The following is an 18543-nucleotide window of genomic DNA, read 5'->3' as shown; positions in this document are numbered from 1 at the left end:
AGGGAGTTTCTTCAGGGCAAGTAAATACTTCACTGGAACCATATGGCAGGGTCTTTCAAATTCCTGTTTTTAGTTGATATCCCTTTATCCTGCCCATCGAGTGGTTCTTATGTTAGTCTGAGACGAGGGGCAGTGTAGTCTCCCCCACTTGTGTCTGACGTTTCCGGTGTCGAAAGAATTTTTTCAAAATATGTGAAGTCGAGTCACTTTCTCTTCCTGACCGTATATAAAGGTTCTGTCGACGTGAGCCTGTACGTGTTACTGTGGTCGTTTCTCCGTAGCGGCATGGATGGTCCCAAGCTCTAGAACTGGATTTTAGGTGCGGCGCCGTAGGGTCCGCTGCTACATTCTTTGTGATCATCATATATTTCACTTATGGTTCGCTGGATGACCTGACCTTTGTCCCAAAAACCGGGACATGATGTATTTAAAATTAACAAATGTGCTGGGACACCTGGAAAGTCCCCTGAAAAGCAGGACTGTCTAGGGAATTCCGGGAAGTCTGTTCACCCTACCACTACAGAATACAGCATGGGCAATGCTTCATCATTCTTCAGCCATTGGATAACTTCACTGAGAGTGAGGACAATCTATATATATTTCAGGGCTTTCAGCCAGCCCTCATCCATGGTTTATTGTGTGTCATTCTCATTTGTATTCATCCCTCTACAGCATATAGCATGGGAAAATGGGGCAGCCCACTTTTGCCATTAGCTACCTTCTCTGTAAATGAGGGCAAGCTGCCCTTTCACAAAGAGCATACCCTCACATAAAGTTATTTCTTTTAGTAGCAAACACTATTATGGTAATATGTGCTTTTTGAGACCCCAAAAATAAGATTGATGTAAGACAATGTTATTTTTTAGACTGCTGGGGACCCAACAGCTTCCCCAACAATAAAGATTTGCCCAAACCAAGAAATTGGGTGGCAGGCAGGGAATCGCCTGCCAAGGCACATAATTAATTTTCAGCATGTTCCCTTCTGCGAAGGTGCCAATCGGGCCTGGAAAAAGAAAATGGAAAATTGTAATTGAGTTTTAGTTTTTATTGTGTGCACTGCTTGTTGAAAAATATTTTTCATTTTTTCTTGTAGGTGTTTATTTCCACCTCATTGTCAATCAAAGAATCCTGAGAGGTACATTTTATTTCCATATTTATTTAGTTGTTTTGCCTGTTGTGGTCGCCACCCAGTGAAACCTGCTAAACCCAGACACCCAAGGATTCCAGGTTGGTGTGACATGTATAGCTCGTACAAGGTTTTCTTACCTAGACAGCAATCCAATCTTCAAAACTTTGGCAAACGTTTTGGGATGAAGTGTGATAATGCTGAAAGGTAGGAATGACGTGGATCACCACAGATTTTTGAACTTTCCCTGATAGAAATGTGAGGAAAATATATGGTTTTATCCAAATGTTGAAGTTTGCAGTCCATTCTGGGTAAGAAACAGGAAAATGTAGTGGAATGAATGTAAGTCACACCTTCCTTGAATCCTGAACATGTTTGGGTTTGACAGATTTGCCTTGGGTGGCTGCCATGCTTGGGCCTAAATACTGCAGCTACATACATCACCAAAATGGGTCAATTTTGAAGGCAAAATCTTGATGTCTTCATGCTGCTTTTTGGGTTTTTCCATGTTGCGGTTAGTAGGCCTAACAAAACAAGTGGGGTAATGCTATTATAGCGAGAAATGTGGGGCCACAAAATAGAGAACATATATCATTATAAATTGTATTTGTCTACTTTTGGCTTCCAAATATAACAGTGTGCAGGAAAAAAATAATTTTCCAAAATGTTCTTTGAATTACATAAAGTGCGGATCACGCCAAACTCAGAGTTGCACAAATAAATTCTATCCCTATACTCAGTATCTAGAGCACATTTAAAAAATGCCTAGGTTTCATTATACCCATTTTTTTCATTTACTGCATTTTACCATATGAATTTTTGTATGGTCGGTACACAATGAATTATCAAGCTGGGGCTCAAGTGTGAGCTCTCAGTATAACTAGTTTTTGGATAACCAGCAAATGCTATGTAGTCCTGCAACCAGAAGGGTCTCACAAATGTAACAGTACATTACTTTTGTAAATCGGCCATTGGGGAAAAACATGACAGAACAAAATGCTGTTACTTATTGCTTTTATGTCCTACTTATTTTTATTATGTTTTTTATTTCAACAATTCTGGGTTCACCTTTCGGTTTTACACCAGTTTCAACTACAAATTGCCAGTAGGTGTAAAATGCAAAAACTGTTGCAAACAATTAGATTTTTTTTCAAACTGCTTGTTCCTGAAAGCTGGGAAGATGACGATCTTAGCATAGCAATCCAATTGTTTGTTCCATTTTTAGAAAAAACAAAAGTTTCCTTGCAGATTAGTTTTTCCCATTCAAGAAAAAAAAACGAAAATGTTTCTATATTTTGGCTATTTCCTTGGTTACCAGCAGGGCAATTCATAAACACTGGAAACCTTTAGAATTCCTAACAATTGGGGAAAAAAAGATGCAATCTTGTCCTAGAGACGTTTTGTGGGAAGAAAATTTATAATGGGTTAAGCATGAAGGGTCCCAAACATATAATACACTAAAGGGGGGCCTGAATGGGAAATATTTAATGACCTGGCATTGTTACAGTCCCTATAACTCCATAACAAACAAAGTGTAACAATGGGTCAACAGAAAAATAGTGCAGCTCTCTATATGACTGTGTGCGTGAAAGAGGAACACAATCCCTGAATCCAAAGTATTCTTGGTGAAAAGATATGTTCCCATCAGATACCCGTCCTGTACCGCCCTACATCACTTGGGATCCTTCACCCGAAGGAAGTGGAAAGAACAACTTAGGATTAGGTAGATTGTGACCTAATCACAGTGTGAGGGAATATAAAGTGTGTGGGTCCGAAAGTTTCTTAATGGTATCAGGGGGCACAGAAAATTAACAAAAAGCAGTGCAAGAGGTGCTCATTGTAGCGTGTGAAAGTGAAAGAATTAATATTGGGTTGTGGGAGTGGAAAAGAAGTTTATTGGGGTCCTACCCACACCCAAGGCTAAAAAACAGTGCGAGTAGTGGTAACAAATAACTACTCAGATTTTGGTCGACATGTTTCTGCAGTATTCATTGGTTCAAAAGATACCAGTCTGCTTCATCAGGACCTTCTTATAATTAAAGTGCAACTGCTGAATTACAAGTGTTTAGTGTGTATTAAAAAAATCATATCACCTGCAAGCACCAGTGGATATGATCCAAGTCATTGAGCAATGGACAGACACACATAAAAAACAACAAAGAAACACACAGTTAATGACGAAAGCTGCAACGCATAGAGATAGGCTCAAAATGTACATATATGCCAAACAATTTATGGTCAGTGTTTGTAACATTAATCAAACATATAAGCCAGGTACATATATCCTGGTTTTTTTTAAGCCATGCTTATATTCACTCACCCATGTTCTGGGGAATGTACTCTCCACCTCACCCGGCAACAGCTCAGGTACAAATGGAGCACCGCTCTATTAGATGTGAACAAATAAAAACGAGATGAAAGAGGAAGAGCTCACTAGAACTCAATCTGAAAACACTTTCCTTCTATCACTGGGGATTTTTATACAGTGATAGAGGTGAGTTACTGCTGTTACTGTGATATTCAACCATAGGCAACTGTAATCTTGCTTTAATTAGCACAGACTGCACTATTGAGTCTACTCAGGCATGGTTAAAAATAATACGTAATAGCCCTGTTTAATGTGATGGATAAGGCGATCTATTATATCTATGTAGATATTAAACCACCATGCGCAAAAAATAGGCACTCTTGACCATCATATACTAACTATTTTCGAAGTGCCATATTGTCAGACCCGCAAATCCACAACAATAGATATCGGTACAGAACATCCTTGGGAACAGCGGAGGTTCACGAACTGTAACAGTTCCAACCTCATTTACTTAATCAGCTGTCCATGCGAAAAAAGGTACGTGGGTATGACCACGAGAAAAATAAAGACGAGGATCTCAGAGCACAAGAGTTCAATACGCTGCAATAAACAAACAACCCGTATGACAAAACACTTCTTGGAGGCACACCATGCACCTACAGACCTCCAATGGACTGTACTCGAACAGCCGATGATCCCTAAACATATCGCAGATATCAGTACCTTTTTACATCGCAGAGAACAGAGATGGGTGCACAAACTACAGACCGATATTACGGGTCTGAATGAAGACATCCCGTGGATGTCCTTATAAATTAGGATACCAGTGGCATAATACCCAGTTCTGTTTAATACCCACTGGGCGTAGTAACACATTTGTCTTCATAATACACTGTCTATCAGCCGATACTCATGAGTCTTTCAGTTAGAGATTGCAACTTTTCAATACTGATAATATGGGACTTCATCGGTGCCTAACATCATATGTAAACCATAGGCATGCTAGCCCATTGGTTCAGTATCTTCTAGTAACTGTCCGCACCTCACGAATTCTCTAAATTTAGATTAAGTGCACATTACATACTTTTGTTGACACATAACAGAAGGGGACCAACTGTCACAATTTATCCCTTATTCCTACCACGGAATACACAAATTAGTTTACAAACAGGTTAGATGGTATACTCCTGCTGAAAAAACAATAATGGGACTAAGCGTCACCATCATACTAGAAATTCCATCTATTTCTTTAGTTCTAACGCCGTTTGCGCAATAGCACAAACATTTTCAAGAAACCAACACACTTACGCTATCGCGAGGTTCACTATCGGTCCCTCGGCGAATAGCGAGTAAATAAACTACTGAATGGGTATTTCCGGACTACATTTCCTGATTACGTCACCGCGGCACGCTCCGCACGCTTGGTGACGCACGGCAACACGCTTCACACGTGTTGTGCGCTCGTCCAATTAGCTCCGCGATAAATATTCCGCTTCCTGTCCAGTCGGTACCTCCCAACGTCAGCCTAGAGGAAGGCGAGGAGTACCGACGGACAGGTAGGCGGGGCGGTTGAGAAGCAGGGCGGATAGTTCTCCGTTTTCAGAGACCACTCTGGGTCGGTGAATACTTTATATACTTCACGGGTGAACTCGAATGTTACTAGATTAAGCAAGAACAGCCCAACAGGCGAGTTAGCATTTCTGACTTAGAACACAGCGGCAACACTCAAACGCGCGCTGAATGGTCACTGTAAGACTTAATAGACAATATGGCACTTCGAAAATAGTTAGTATATGATGGTCAAGAGTGCCTATTTTTTGCGCATGGTGGTTTAATATCTACATAGATATAATAGATCGCCTTATCCATCACATTAAACAGGGCTATTACGTATTATTTTTAACCATGCCTGAGTAGACTCAATAGTGCAGTCTGTGCTAATTAAAGCAAGATTACAGTTGCCTATGGTTGAATATCACAGTAACAGCAGTAACTCACCTCTATCACTGTATAAAAATCCCCAGTGATAGAAGGAAAGTGTTTTCAGATTGAGTTCTAGTGAGCTCTTCCTCTTTCATCTCGTTTTTATTTGTTCACATCTAATAGAGCGGTGCTCCATTTGTACCTGAGCTGTTGCCGGGTGAGGTGGAGAGTACATTCCCCAGAACATGGGTGAGTGAATATAAGCTTGGCTTAAAAAAAACCCAGGATATATGTACCTGGCTTATATGTTTGATTAATGTTACAAACACTGACCATAAATTGTTTGGCATATATGTACATTTTGAGCCTATCTCTATGCGTTGCAGCTTTCGTCATTAACTGTGTGTTTCTTTGTTGTTTTTTATGTGTGTCTGTCCATTGCTCAATGACTTGGATCATATCCACTGGTGCTTGCAGGTGATATGATTTTTTTAATACACACTAAACACTTGTAATTCAGCAGTTGCACTTTAATTATAAGAAGGTCCTGATGAAGCAGACTGGTATCTTTTGAACCAATGAATACTGCAGAAACATGTCGACCAAAATCTGAGTAGTTATTTGTTACCACTACTCGCACTGTTTTTTAGCCTTGGGTGTGGGTAGGACCTCAATAAACTTCTTTTCCACTCCCATAACCCAATATTAATTCTTTCACACGCTACAATGAGCACCTCTTGCACTGCTTTTTGTTAATTTTCTGTGCCCCCTGATACCATTAAGAAACTTTCAGACCCACACACTTTATATTCCCTCACACTGTGATTAGGTCACAATCTACCTAATCCTAAGTGGTTCTTTCCACTTCCTTCGGGTGAAGGATCCCAAGTGATGTAGGGCGGTACAGGACGGGTATCTGATGGGAACATATTTTTTCACCAAGAATACTTTGGATTCAGGGATTGTGTTCCTCTTTCACGCACACAGTCATATAGAGAGCTGCACTATTTTTCTGTTGACCCATTGTTACACTTTGTTTGTTATGGGGTCCCAAACATAAACATTTCCCCCAATTCAGCAGGGTCAATACCTAAACACCAGCCTTAGTCATAATAATGCTTCAATGTGATTTGCGAAATTGCCAAAGGGATAAAATGAACACGCCAGAAATCATCGTTTTTACCAAATGTACCATTTGCATTACAAACTGTAATGCTCACTGCAAATCACAATGTACGTTTGTGGATTGCAAATTCAGAAATTGAGATGATTTTACAAATACAGACCTATTGCATTAGACCCAGGGTCAACAGATGCTTTAGAGAATCATACGAGAGGCATAAGGCACAGAAAACCCTCAGCTTTAAGAAGGGTTCCAGTGATTCAGGGACTTTCCTTGATCACACTAGAGGTACTGCCAGTTCAAGCTACTATATGTCTTAGTTTTGATTGGAGTTGACAGGCGAGACTTTGTATCACATTGGGTAAGGAAAGGGTTCAAGGCTTCTCTGTAAGGACAAATCAAAATTGGATATTTCTGTCAGGATTTCACTGAGTTCATGCAATGCCTGGAGAGCAACCAGAATTCACAAGGAAAGGGACAGCAGTGGAACCAGCATGACATTGTGCACACAATGCGTCTATGGACTACCTATGGTGCAGGCTGACCACAATACTAGTAGGCTTACAGTTGGGATGTGGGATATCTAGCACACCACTATATCCTGACGAAGAAAAGTGATGGGTCCTCCTGTGATTGGCTGCAGCTTCCTTGGGATGTTGGAACAAGGATGGTCCGCTTTGTCTTTAGTGTGATTTCCGAGTTGGTTCATAAAAGGAAGACACCGCATATCGAGTTTTGCACATTCATTTAACCTATTGGTGTGACCTGGAAATGGATGCATTTATTTGTTTAAACTGAGCTAGATCAAGACCCCAAGAACAGTGATTAGGAAGAGTAGAGTCCACTGGTGGATACATAGGGTACTCCTGAGGTTGAGTGATACGAGAACTCAATTCTTGACTATTAAATGGCACCGGAGGAATAAATAAGTCAATGGAGCAGCATTGATAATGGGGCAGGAGTATTAGTGGTGCCTCTAACTTTATATTAGGAAACACTCAGATAGAGAATAATCCAAAATTAGCATACAGCCTGCTTGTGAAGTTCAATTTAGTGCCAGAGAAGCACAAAGGGCCCAGCTCACTAAGGTTTTCCAATGAGCAGTTCTGTCTTGCTCCTGTTTTATGTGTGAATTACACCTAACTATCCAGGCCATTTCCTGTGAAGGGTAGTTGTGTCTTACTCCAGGCTTTGCTACAACATATTTATGAATTTCTCTGAGAAATACACGAGGACAGAAAAAAAGTAACAAAAATCAAGAGGGGACCAGGGACAGAATAGGTCCAGCAGACAAGCTCCTAGGTATAAATTATAAAAGCAATAGGTATGCTGTTCCTATAGAGGGAAAAGGGGTATGTTCCTGACGAAGGAGGCACACACAGGGAATACTCCTATAAGGAGCAAGAACCCTCACGCACCCCGAGGGATGTCATGTTTCATCATCGGGCAGCTCCTCATTGGGCTGGCGCTGCAATGCCCAATGGTGCAGTGGGGCTCTCTGCCGGAGATCATTTACCTGTGATCCTCTGTGAACTGGTTTTAGGGAAAGTTCACATAACATGATAAAAAATGGTTGAAATATTTAATGTACATTGCAAGCAATTATTATATTATCTAACTGGGCAGAAAACTGTCATATCAATGAGAATACTCACTATTAACGTTGATGGCTGCGTTTGTTGTTTTTGAGGCTGGTGGGGGTAATCTGGAAAGTAAACAAAGTATAACAAACTTTAAACACCAATTTATTTCACTTTATTACGTTTATCTGTCTTATGGTGTACTCTCAATAAAGCAGTTATCAAGAAGCAAATTCACAACGCTTGCATTAGTCCAAGGGGATGCTGGAGCCCAATTACAGAGACATGCATAAGACTTCAGCACGCCACGTTTGTTGTAATGGGGGGGGGACTTAAAAAAATGAGAACACTGTCATTGGAGCAAACATGGGGTGGAATAGCGATGGCAGATTTCTGATACAGGGTGTATTACAAGTTGCAGGTACTGGCAGAGAAATGTATCCTGGTCAAATTATACACAAAACGCCCAGTTCTTTGAAATAATGCTCATATCTTCCACCTGCGCTGAAAAGTGGGAAATGCAGGCAGGGAATCCGATGTGGGACAGTAGGTGGGGGTGTAGAGTGTGGGCCATCGTTTGGGGGCTGCAGCAAGACAGGGGGGATGCTGCCTGTCCTCGAAGGGGGTTCGTTGGGGTCAGATCGGCCTTTGCTTGTCCCCCAGCTCCTGCGAGTTTAGCTGATGGATTTTCAGGCTTGAAAATCACCCCCCGTGTTATGACAAGAAACAACACCCTGTGTGCTGTGCCTACACCAGAAATATCTGGGTGTGGGAGGGGGAACCTCAGGATAGTCATGACCACTTGGGGCAGTGCCTCCCAGGAGATACCAGCCTGCCTGACTTGTATTCAGGGCCAATCACGGTGCCTTCCTGTTTCACACAAAAATACATTAGGGCAGATTTATGATAACTGGCGCATCCCTGGGGATGCGCCAGTTATTTTGCACTGCTGCTCCGCCACCCATGGTGCGCTGCATTTACAATGCGGCGCACCATGGGGCAAAAACGGCACAGATGCGTGACGCATCTGTGGCGTAAAGGTGGCGCATTGCTGGAGTTGCGTTGCAAGTGCGATGCAGCTCCAGCAAGGCTCGGTGGTGCCCCATCTTTACAATGCTGCGTCAAGATCTACGCCTGCTTCAAGCAGGCGCAGGGTTTTGACGCAGCATTGGCCTGAAAGTGACTGAGTGAAATAGATTTCACTCAGCCACTTTTGCGAGGCGCAGCTGCCCCGGAACGCCCACCCTGCGCCAGAATGCCCACAAGTGGCGCAGGGCTTTACAAAGTGACTCATCTGCCTAGATGCGTCACGTTGTAAATGGGTCGTAGGGATGCACCACGTTTATGCCGCAGTTGCGTGACGCAAACGTGGCGCATTCCCAACATAAATCTGCCCCATTGAGGTTATGCATTCTCCATTTGCTAAATGCAGCTGCTCAATTCTCAATATGCCACAATTACAGGGCTGGCCTCGCGCTGGCTCGAGCCCTACCATAACTTTGTAGTAATATCTAAATCGTGTACAGATCCACTGTATTCATTTACCCGTTTGAAAAGTGTGAACACGAATAATATTGAATTATGGGAAAACCTGGGATCCATCATTTTAATGCGCCTGGAACTGCACCACAAATCCGGGCTCCCGAAAACAAGAACAAGCCAGTTTTGAATTGTGATCTTGCATTTTTTTGTGGGGCTCACTAAAATGTGCTCGATGGATATTTGCTCTGTGCAAGTTTGCACAATTCTTTGTTAATCAGCGATTTAGTTAGTCTAACACTAAAATGTGTATTTTTATTAAGCGATAAGCAATGTGTCTCTTGGTGGTGTCAGGGAGCAAAGGGGCAGATTTACGAGCCCCTTGCGCCACTTTTGCGCCACTGTTGCCTCACTTTTGTGACGCAACGGCGGCGATAACCATGCGCCACGTTGCGCCCTATTTATTATGTGATCCATCTAGGGAGATGGGGGGGCCTTCCGGAGCAGTAAAGCCTCGGTAAAGTGACTGAGTGAAATCTACAAGATTCCACTCAGTCACTTTTTCAACGCCGCTGCGTCAAAACCTTGCGAAGCAGGCGTAAGGCGTGAGGCACCACGTTATGTATGGGCAGGCCACGAGCATTGCTGGAAATGCATCGCGCTTGCGACACGACTCCAGCAATGCGCTACCCTTCGGCCGGGAGATGCCTCACGCATCTGTTTATCCTTGCACCACGATGTGCTGTATAGTAAATGCGGCGCATCTATGGTGGCGCAAGGGTAAACTTGCGTGATGCAACTTATCTGGCCCCTCCCTGCTGATTTGCAGGGATGCGCCAGTCGTCATAAATCTGACCCAAAATGTGTTATATTGCTTCTAAATAAAGAATATTATGCAAATTCTTTCAATACGAATCGAAAGATTGTATTTGCTGTTGACCACCACATGGAAACGTGTCAAGTTTCACAGGATGAAATGTATATATGAAAGCATATGAGTGAAGATGGAATGCCACAATAGTTTTTTTTATTGTCCCACATTTCTTGTATTTATTTGGAGACGTGTCAAGCCCTCAAGTTTTCTTTTCCACAGAATAATTGATTTAAGTTGGAGTTGCTGAAGAAGTATTCTCTTTAATCATTGTTTGGTTTCTGTTGCAAAAAAACAGTACTGACTGAAATCATCCAGGAAATTCCAGCAAAAGTGACACCTAGACAGGGTTTGTACAAGGTGACGGTGTCTTTCGAGTGTAGAAGAAACATGCCTTGTTGTCTTCCTGCTGGTGGTCGATGGTACGGCTTTTGGGGGTTATATGTTTATTACTCTGAATTTGAATTGTTTTACCATTTTGAGATCTGCACATCTAGTGTTAATAATTGTAGTTCTAGCTAGACACATTAGTAGCTGACTGGAAGAGCTTACATCCTTAATGCAGAGTAAAGTGGAATAGGCCAGCACCCCACTTCATATCAAGTCAGTAGTTGTTGTAAACGTCCTTCGCGTTTTGAAACCGCCCACACAATGCACTCGTTTTATTGTTGTAGCTGTCAGAAATGATGTATTACGTTTTTCTTCATGAAGGACAAAGGATTTATTCACTGGTGGAGCAGGTTTATGAGTCCACGTGGAGGAGCTCATACCCCACAGCAAAGACGCTGAGCAGTGCACTCCATGGAGCTGCAGTGCTGGGGGTAGGTACCGAGACCAGAGACACCGCCATGGCCTCCACAACACACAATTTAAATGGACCTTTACTGGAAAAGTAGCTTGATGCTCACCTGCACAGCAGCCCATTGCAGCTGTATTCCTGTCCCAATTCTCTGAAGTGTTTCACTGCCTACCGAGCATCGCAAATGGAAGGGAGCAGTGACGAGCTTCAGGAAGCAGATAGCAGGGACTGTGACGAGCATTAGGAAGAACAGAGCAGGGGCAGTGACGAGCTTCAGGAAGCAGATGGTAGGGAAGTGACGAGCTTCAAGGAAGCAGATAGTAGGAGCAGTGACGAGCTTTAGGAAGCAGATAGCAGGGCAAGTGACGAGCTTCAGGAAGCAGATAGGGCAGTGACGAGCTCCAGGAAGCAGATAGTAGGAGCAGTGACGAGATTTAGGAAGCAGATAGTAGGGGCAGTGACGAGCTTCAGAAAGCAGATAGTATGGGCAGTGACGTGCTTCAGGAAGCAGATAGTAGTGGCGAGCTTCAGGAAGCAGATAGTTGGGCAGAGACGAGCTTCAGGAAGCAGATAGTTAGGCAGTGATGAGCTTCAGGAAGCAGATAGTAGGGGCAGTGACAAGCTCCAGGAAGCAGATAGCAGTGGCAGTGACGAGCTTCAGGAAGCAGATAGTAGGGGCAGTGACGAGCATCAAGAAGCAGATAGTATGGGCAGTGACAAGCTTCAGGAAGCAGATAGTAGTGGCGAGCTTCAGTAAGCTGAAAGTTGGGCAGCGACGAGCTTCAGGAAGCAGATAGTTGGGCAGTGACAAGCTTCAGGGAGCAGATAGCAGGGGCAGTGACGATCTTCAGAAAGCAGATAGCAGGGGCAGTGAAGAGCTTCAGGAAGCAGACAGGGCAGTGACGAGCTCCAGGAAGCAGATAGTAGGGCAGTGACAAGCTTCAGGAAGCAGATAGTAGGGGCAGTGACGAGCTCCAGGAAGCAGATAGCAGGGGCAGTGACGAGCTTCAGGAAGCAGATAGTAGGTGCAGTCACGAGCTTCAGGAAGCAGATAGCAGGGGCAGTGACGAGCTTCAGGAAGCAGATAGTAGGTGCAGTGACAAGCTTCAGGGAGCAGATAAGGCAGTGACGACCTCTAGGAAGCAGATAATAGGGCAGTGACAAGCTTCAGGAAGCAGATAGTAGGGGCAGTGACGAGCTCCAGGAAGCAGATGGCAGGGGCAGAGACGAGCTTCAGGAAACAGATAGCAGGGGCAGCGACGAGCTTCAAGCAGATAGAAGGGGCAGTGACTAGTTCCAGGAAGCAGATAGCAGGAGCAGAGACGAGCTTCAGGAAACAGATAGCAGGGACAGTGACGAGCTCCAGGAAGCAGATAGTAGGGGAGGTTACGAGCTCCAGGAAGCAGATAGCAGGGGCAGCGACGAGCTTCAAGCAGATAGTAGGGGCAGTGACGAGTTCCAGGAAGCAGATAGCAGGGGCAGAGACGAGCTTCAGGAAACAGATAGCAGGGGCAGTGACGAGCTCCAGGAAGCAGATAGCAGGGGCGGTGACGAGCTTCAGGAAGCAGATAGCAGGGGCAGTGACAAGGTTCAGGAAGCAGATAGTAGGGTCTGTGATGAGCTCCAGGAAGCAGATAGCAGGGGCGGTGATGAGCTTCAGAAAGCAGATAGTAGGGGCCGTGACGAGCTCCAGGAAGCAGATAGCAGGGGCAGTGACGAGCTTCAGGAAGCAGATAGCAGGGGCAGTGATGAGCTTCAGGAAGCAGATAGTAGGGGCAGTTACGAGCTGCAGGAAGCAGATAGCAGGGGCAGAGACGAGCTTCAGGAAACAGATAGTAGGGGCAGTGAAGAGCTCCAGGAAGCAGGTAGCAGGGGCAGAGACAAGCTTCAGGAAGAAGATAGTAGGGTCCGTGATGAGCTCCAGGAAGCAGATAGTAGGGGCAGTGACGAGCTTCAGGAAGCAGATAGCAGGGGCAGTGATGAGCTCCAGGAAGCAGATAGCAGGGGCAGTGACAAGTTTCAGGGAGCAGATAGCAGGGGTAGTGACGAGCTTCAGGAAGTTGATAGCAGGGGCAGTGGCGACCTTCAGGAAGCAGATAGCAGGGGCAGTGACGAGCTTCAGGAAGCAGATAGTAGGGGCAATGACAAGCTTCAGGGAGCAGATAGCAGGGGCAGTGACGAGCTTCAGGAAGCAGATAGTAGTGGCGAGCTTCAGGAAGCAGATCGTAGAGTCAGTGAAGAGCTTCAGGAAGCAGATCGTAGGGTCAGTGACGAGCTTCAGTAAGCAGATAGTAGGGGCGGTGACGAGCTTCAAGAAGCCTATCTCGCCAGTGGTGCTGGAGCCATTTTCTAACGGGGTGAGCTGGCCAGGGGCATCAGCTAACTAAAATTATAGGGGTTCTAAAGTCTCGTAATGTTACTGAACAAATGCATGCAGGAAATAAGGAAACAACTTTGAGCTGAAGGCATGTGTTTATGGGAGGAGGTAGGAGGAGGATGAGATGGTAGCTAGAGACATTATATGCATTCTGATGCAATATTAATAAATATATGAATACATTTGAACAATGTTTCTTCATAAACAGCAGAAATTTAAAAGAGACAATGTTTCGGTATGGCTTTACCCATTCGCACACAAAATGGAAAAATAAATGTGTATTGGTTTGCTGCTTCACCATACTTTGAAACTTGCCTGCCACCACATTCCACAATTAATAAAAGGCGCAACTGAAAATAAGGATTCTTTTTTTTATTTGCAAATTTAAAAAATATTATGTTTTTACATTGGTGCATTTTAAGTGCTTCAATCCTTCATTTTGCATCGGATCAATCACAAGAGTGGCAAAGGTTTGTTAGCAGAGGACATCTCTTTGAAGCCACATAATATAAACTTACATATGCATGCCAAGCAATGTGCAATGCTTGTTGAAGGTAGTTCGCCTAATTACCACTAAGTTTTCACCTGAACAGGAACAAACTGCTGATGCTGCATAAAATGAAAGCTTATTGAAAGACCTCATTGTTTTTCATTCTCTTTCTGATCTGCCTCCAGTTTTGATATGCTGCAGCACCTGCCGCACACCTTGCGCCTGCATCTCTCTGCAGGCAGTGCCAATGAAAACTGTGTGTGTCCATCTTCCAGGTGAGCTATTTATAATCCAGTTACCAATGTTACATTTTGTGTGCAGTCCCATGTTGATGTCTCTAGGGTGGCAGTTCTCAAGAACCGTATGTGTTTCTGACCGGTATCAAAGCTGTTCCTCCATGGTGACAGACCAACCTATCACTGCATCGATTTACTAAACAAACTCAACCGTGGGTGGCGATGTTAAACAATAACTAGAGCTGCTTCAGAGGAACCACAAGGAAATGCTCTTTCCATAGAAGGCAGATCTCTGATGCTGACTCACAGGGGAGCTGCAAGAACACCTGGATGTGTCTTCCATAGAAAGGGTACACAGGAATGCTCTGTCAAGACTCTCTCTGAGTGATGTCATCGTGGGGCGACTGCACTCCAAACAGATCAGTAGAAAGAATGGGATACAGGCGAAGGAGAAAGATGAACGAGGCTATGAATGGGCCTGTTTCAATTTACTATACCAGGAAGGATGGATTTATTTTTAAAATGCCTTTATCTTTGCGGGGCAGATTTATAAGATAGTCTCACCCTGATGGTTTCACATCAGGATGTTACATAACACCTATTCTTTTACTACATCTTGACTGCTGGAAAGGTAGTTGTCTAGCCTATCTAGAATGGACGACAGCAAATCTGTGTATTTATGCCTTTCTGACTATCTCAGCTATAGGGTTCATGTGTGCAAAATACCGCTTAACCTGCTGCACATCCTTGCGTTTCTGGCCATCGTACATTATTACTATAACTTCTGGTTGCAAAGTGGCTATATTATAATCTCTATGCATTTGTGATGTCCTCAATACAGAAGGCCTTCTATTTATTCATGGGCATTTCATCTTATATGTGTCCCTGAGATCCCTTAGTCGTCCCCAGCAGGGTATGCTTATGTTTCTTTTTCTCTCTAGCATCTAAACACAGACATTTGTTACCTCTGTCTCTGAGAATAGATTCAAACTAAGAAGCTTAACTCATGGCTGTTCAACTAAATCTGGCCAGATTGTTTATTCCTTTGCGACAGTACACCCTGTATATAGTTGCAGTTTAGGCACTAAGGGCCCGATGTAGGTAAATCCCATTTACCGATTTTGAAATACCGAATCCTACCGATTCGGTATTTCAAAATCGGTAAATGGTATGTAGGTCCCAACATCTGGATTCGTTACCGAATCCTTAGCAATTCTTTAATTACCGATTCGGTAAATACCGAATCGTAATGCCCATTCATTCCTATGGGCTTTGAAGCCCATAGGAATGATTAGGCATTACCGATTCGGTATTTACCGAATCGGTAATTAAAGAATTCACAAGGGTGCAGAGGGTTTCACTTTGACACCCTCTGGCACCCCCAAAACCGGCACAGGTGCCATGTGGCAGGCAGACCTGCCCTAAGGGCAGGTCTGCCTGTCACATGACATAGGTGTGCATGCACACATGTGCATGCACACCGGAATCGGTATTTTACCATGGATTTGTATTCCATGGTAAAATACCGATTCGGTAAGCCATGTGCACAAGGTACATTGCCTACCTACATTGCATTTTCGGTAATTTTACCGAATCGGTAAATATTACCGAATCGGTAATTATTTTACCGATTCGGTACATATTACCGAATCGGTAAATTTACCGATTCGGTAATGATACCGATTCGGTAAAATTACCGAAAATGTGCCCCTACATCTCAATAGCCCTTTACCGATCGGAAACGGCCGAAAATCGGTATTTTCGGCCGATTCCGATCGGTAAAGGGCTACCTACATCTGGCCCTAAGTATTCATCACCAATTTGTTCTTCTCAAAGACCGGAAGCAAAGGGGTTACTGTTATGTGCCTGGGACAAGGACCAGAGGGACAAAAAACTCCCTTTTTCAAAGATGAAACGTAGGACATGGTTTACAGTTTGGTGGACGGGCTCTACAGATCAAATGTGGCGAATATCCCATCCACCAAGACGCAATGCACTTATAATAAGATGGACACCCATCAATCTCTAAATCAGGCAATTAGTTTGAAATTTTAGCTTCAACACATTTATGGAGCAGACAGCATGCTGCTGTTTTAAACTTAGGGGCAGATTTACAATTACTGGCGCATCCCTGCATATCGGCAGGGATGCGTCAGTAATTGTGCGCCGCAGCTCCGCCACCCTTGAAGCGCCGTATTTACAATGCGGCGCACCATGGGGCAAAAACGGCACAGATGCATCACGCATCTGTGCCGTAAAAGCAGCGCATTGCTGGAGTTGCGTCGCAAGCGCGACGCAGCTCCAGCAATGATCAGGGGGGTCCTATGTGCACAATGCTGCGTCAATCCTTATGCCTGCTTCAAGCAGGCGCAGGGTTTTGACGCAGCATGGGCCCAAAAGTGAGTGAGTGAAATCTTGTAGATTTCACTCAGCCACTTTAGGGGGGCGTTCCTGCGCCGGAACGCCTCCACCTGTGATGGTACGCATCTTCTGGCACAGGTCTTTACAACGTGACGCATCTGGGAGATGTGTCACGTTGTAAATACCCCGCACCATGGCGCATCTTTTGCGCCACCGCTGCGTCACAAAAGTGACGCAACAGCTGCGTAAAAACGGCTCAAGGGGCTTGTATATCTGCCCCTAAGTATGTACTTTAGGCACAGGGAATTTTCTGACCTTGCCTATGGAGACGGACAACCTATATGGGATGTGGTCGATAGCACAAATGCATCCCCACCATTGTCATATCGCCATAGTACACTGACGATTGGAGTGAACTAGATTGTAGACACTGTGGCGGCTTATGCTTTTTATGCGCATGTCTACTTTCATACCTTAGTATCAAATGATACTTTATTTATTTGTTTATGTACCTATGTATCCCATTTTCAGATTCACAATACATAATATTGTATGTGGAATTCGAAAAGCATTCTGGAATTCATGATTCTTTTTAGGTTTTGGCTGCAGATAGAATTAGCTGTTGTAGAGTGAGAGGTTACCATATATGAGGTAGAGGCTCAGGTGAATTGTAACATGTTTATTTAGCTTACAAAGTGCAGAGAGCGCCGGGAGCCACGTACACTATAATCGCAGGCTCCGTGCTGTCTGCCAATATGGCGGTCACGCTCTGTGTCGCTACGTCAGGATTCATAGACTAGAGTGCAACACTACATATTTCCCCCCTTTGACAACTAATCACACAATGAATGATCATGTCCCAAAGTCTATCTGCTTCCCTGCACATTCACTCTCCCATCTCATAGTCTCTGTACCTAGCCGGTCTTACCACTGTCCTGCCTGCGCGAGTACATCTCACAGGGGTGTTGGAGGCATTCCCTGTGTCTTCTCTGGCAGTTCTCGGCCCTCATCTATCTCCACTTGTGGGCCTACCTTTCATTGTCACTTCGCTTGGACCTTCCAGGTGTTCCTGTGGGTCTTGGTCATCCCTTTCTGCAGCCCCCATTTCGCTCGAGACATCCCCAGAGGTTGCCTTCTCTCCCCCTGAAGGGAGGATCTCTGAATGGTTATCGGAGTGGTGTTCTGACTGTGACCCCTCTGCTTTTGTCCACTGCAGTATCTTGTTGCACTTGGACATGCGATCCTGGGACCAGACCTTTCCATCACTCAATAAGGCAGCTCTGTTATAAACCTCCTTCACTTGCATGGGTGCGCTGAACTTGCTGTCCCCTTTTCTTCTCAGTTAGGCTAGTTTGACTCAGACCCACTCTCCTCTCTCTAATGCGGTCTCCTTCACATTACGTCGTTTATTGAAGTGTTCTGTGTACACTCTTTGCGCCCTTTCTAAATTGAGGTGGACAACTGCTGGGGACCATTTACTCACTATGGTGCATTCCTTCTATGCTACATTGTCCTTGGTGAAAGGATCCCGTCCCCTGAGAATTTTGAAGGGACTGTAACCCGTGCTGGTCGGGTTGATCCTGTATGCCCACAGCATGTTCCTCAACTCCGTTTCCCAGTTCTTGCCCATGCCGATTGCCGATTGTACTGACCTTATGATGACCCTGTTAAACCTTTCAGCTAAGCCATTACCGTCCGGGTGATATACTGACCTATGCTTGACCTTGATTCCGTTCCTTCTCATGTAGGCATTCCACTTTTCGGACGTGAACTGGGGCCAGTTGTCACTTAGGATGGAACGTGGAATACCTTCCCTCAGGAGGGTGGCTGCGAGAAACTTCAGCACCGTCTCAGTGTCCATGTCCGG

General features: G+C 44.5%; 1 protein-coding gene across 1 annotated transcript in view; it reads right to left on the bottom strand.

The window, feature by feature from the left end:
- HTR1E (5-hydroxytryptamine receptor 1E) overlaps positions 1 to 18543 on the bottom strand; it is a 1214090-nt gene that overhangs the window by 331289 nt on the left and 864258 nt on the right. The window contains exon 4 of the mRNA XM_086925235.1: positions 8139 to 8188. The gene's annotated coding sequence lies outside the window, so the exon portion shown is untranslated. The remainder of the gene's footprint in view (positions 1 to 8138; positions 8189 to 18543) is intronic.

The sequence above is a fragment of the Lissotriton vulgaris genome, chromosome 6, assembly GCF_964263255.1.
Source record: "Lissotriton vulgaris chromosome 6, aLisVul1.2, whole genome shotgun sequence".
NCBI classification, from domain to species: Eukaryota; Metazoa; Chordata; class Amphibia; order Caudata; family Salamandridae; genus Lissotriton; species Lissotriton vulgaris.
The sequence above is the reverse complement of the archived record's forward strand: the minus strand, read 5'-3'. Positions and strand labels throughout refer to the sequence as shown.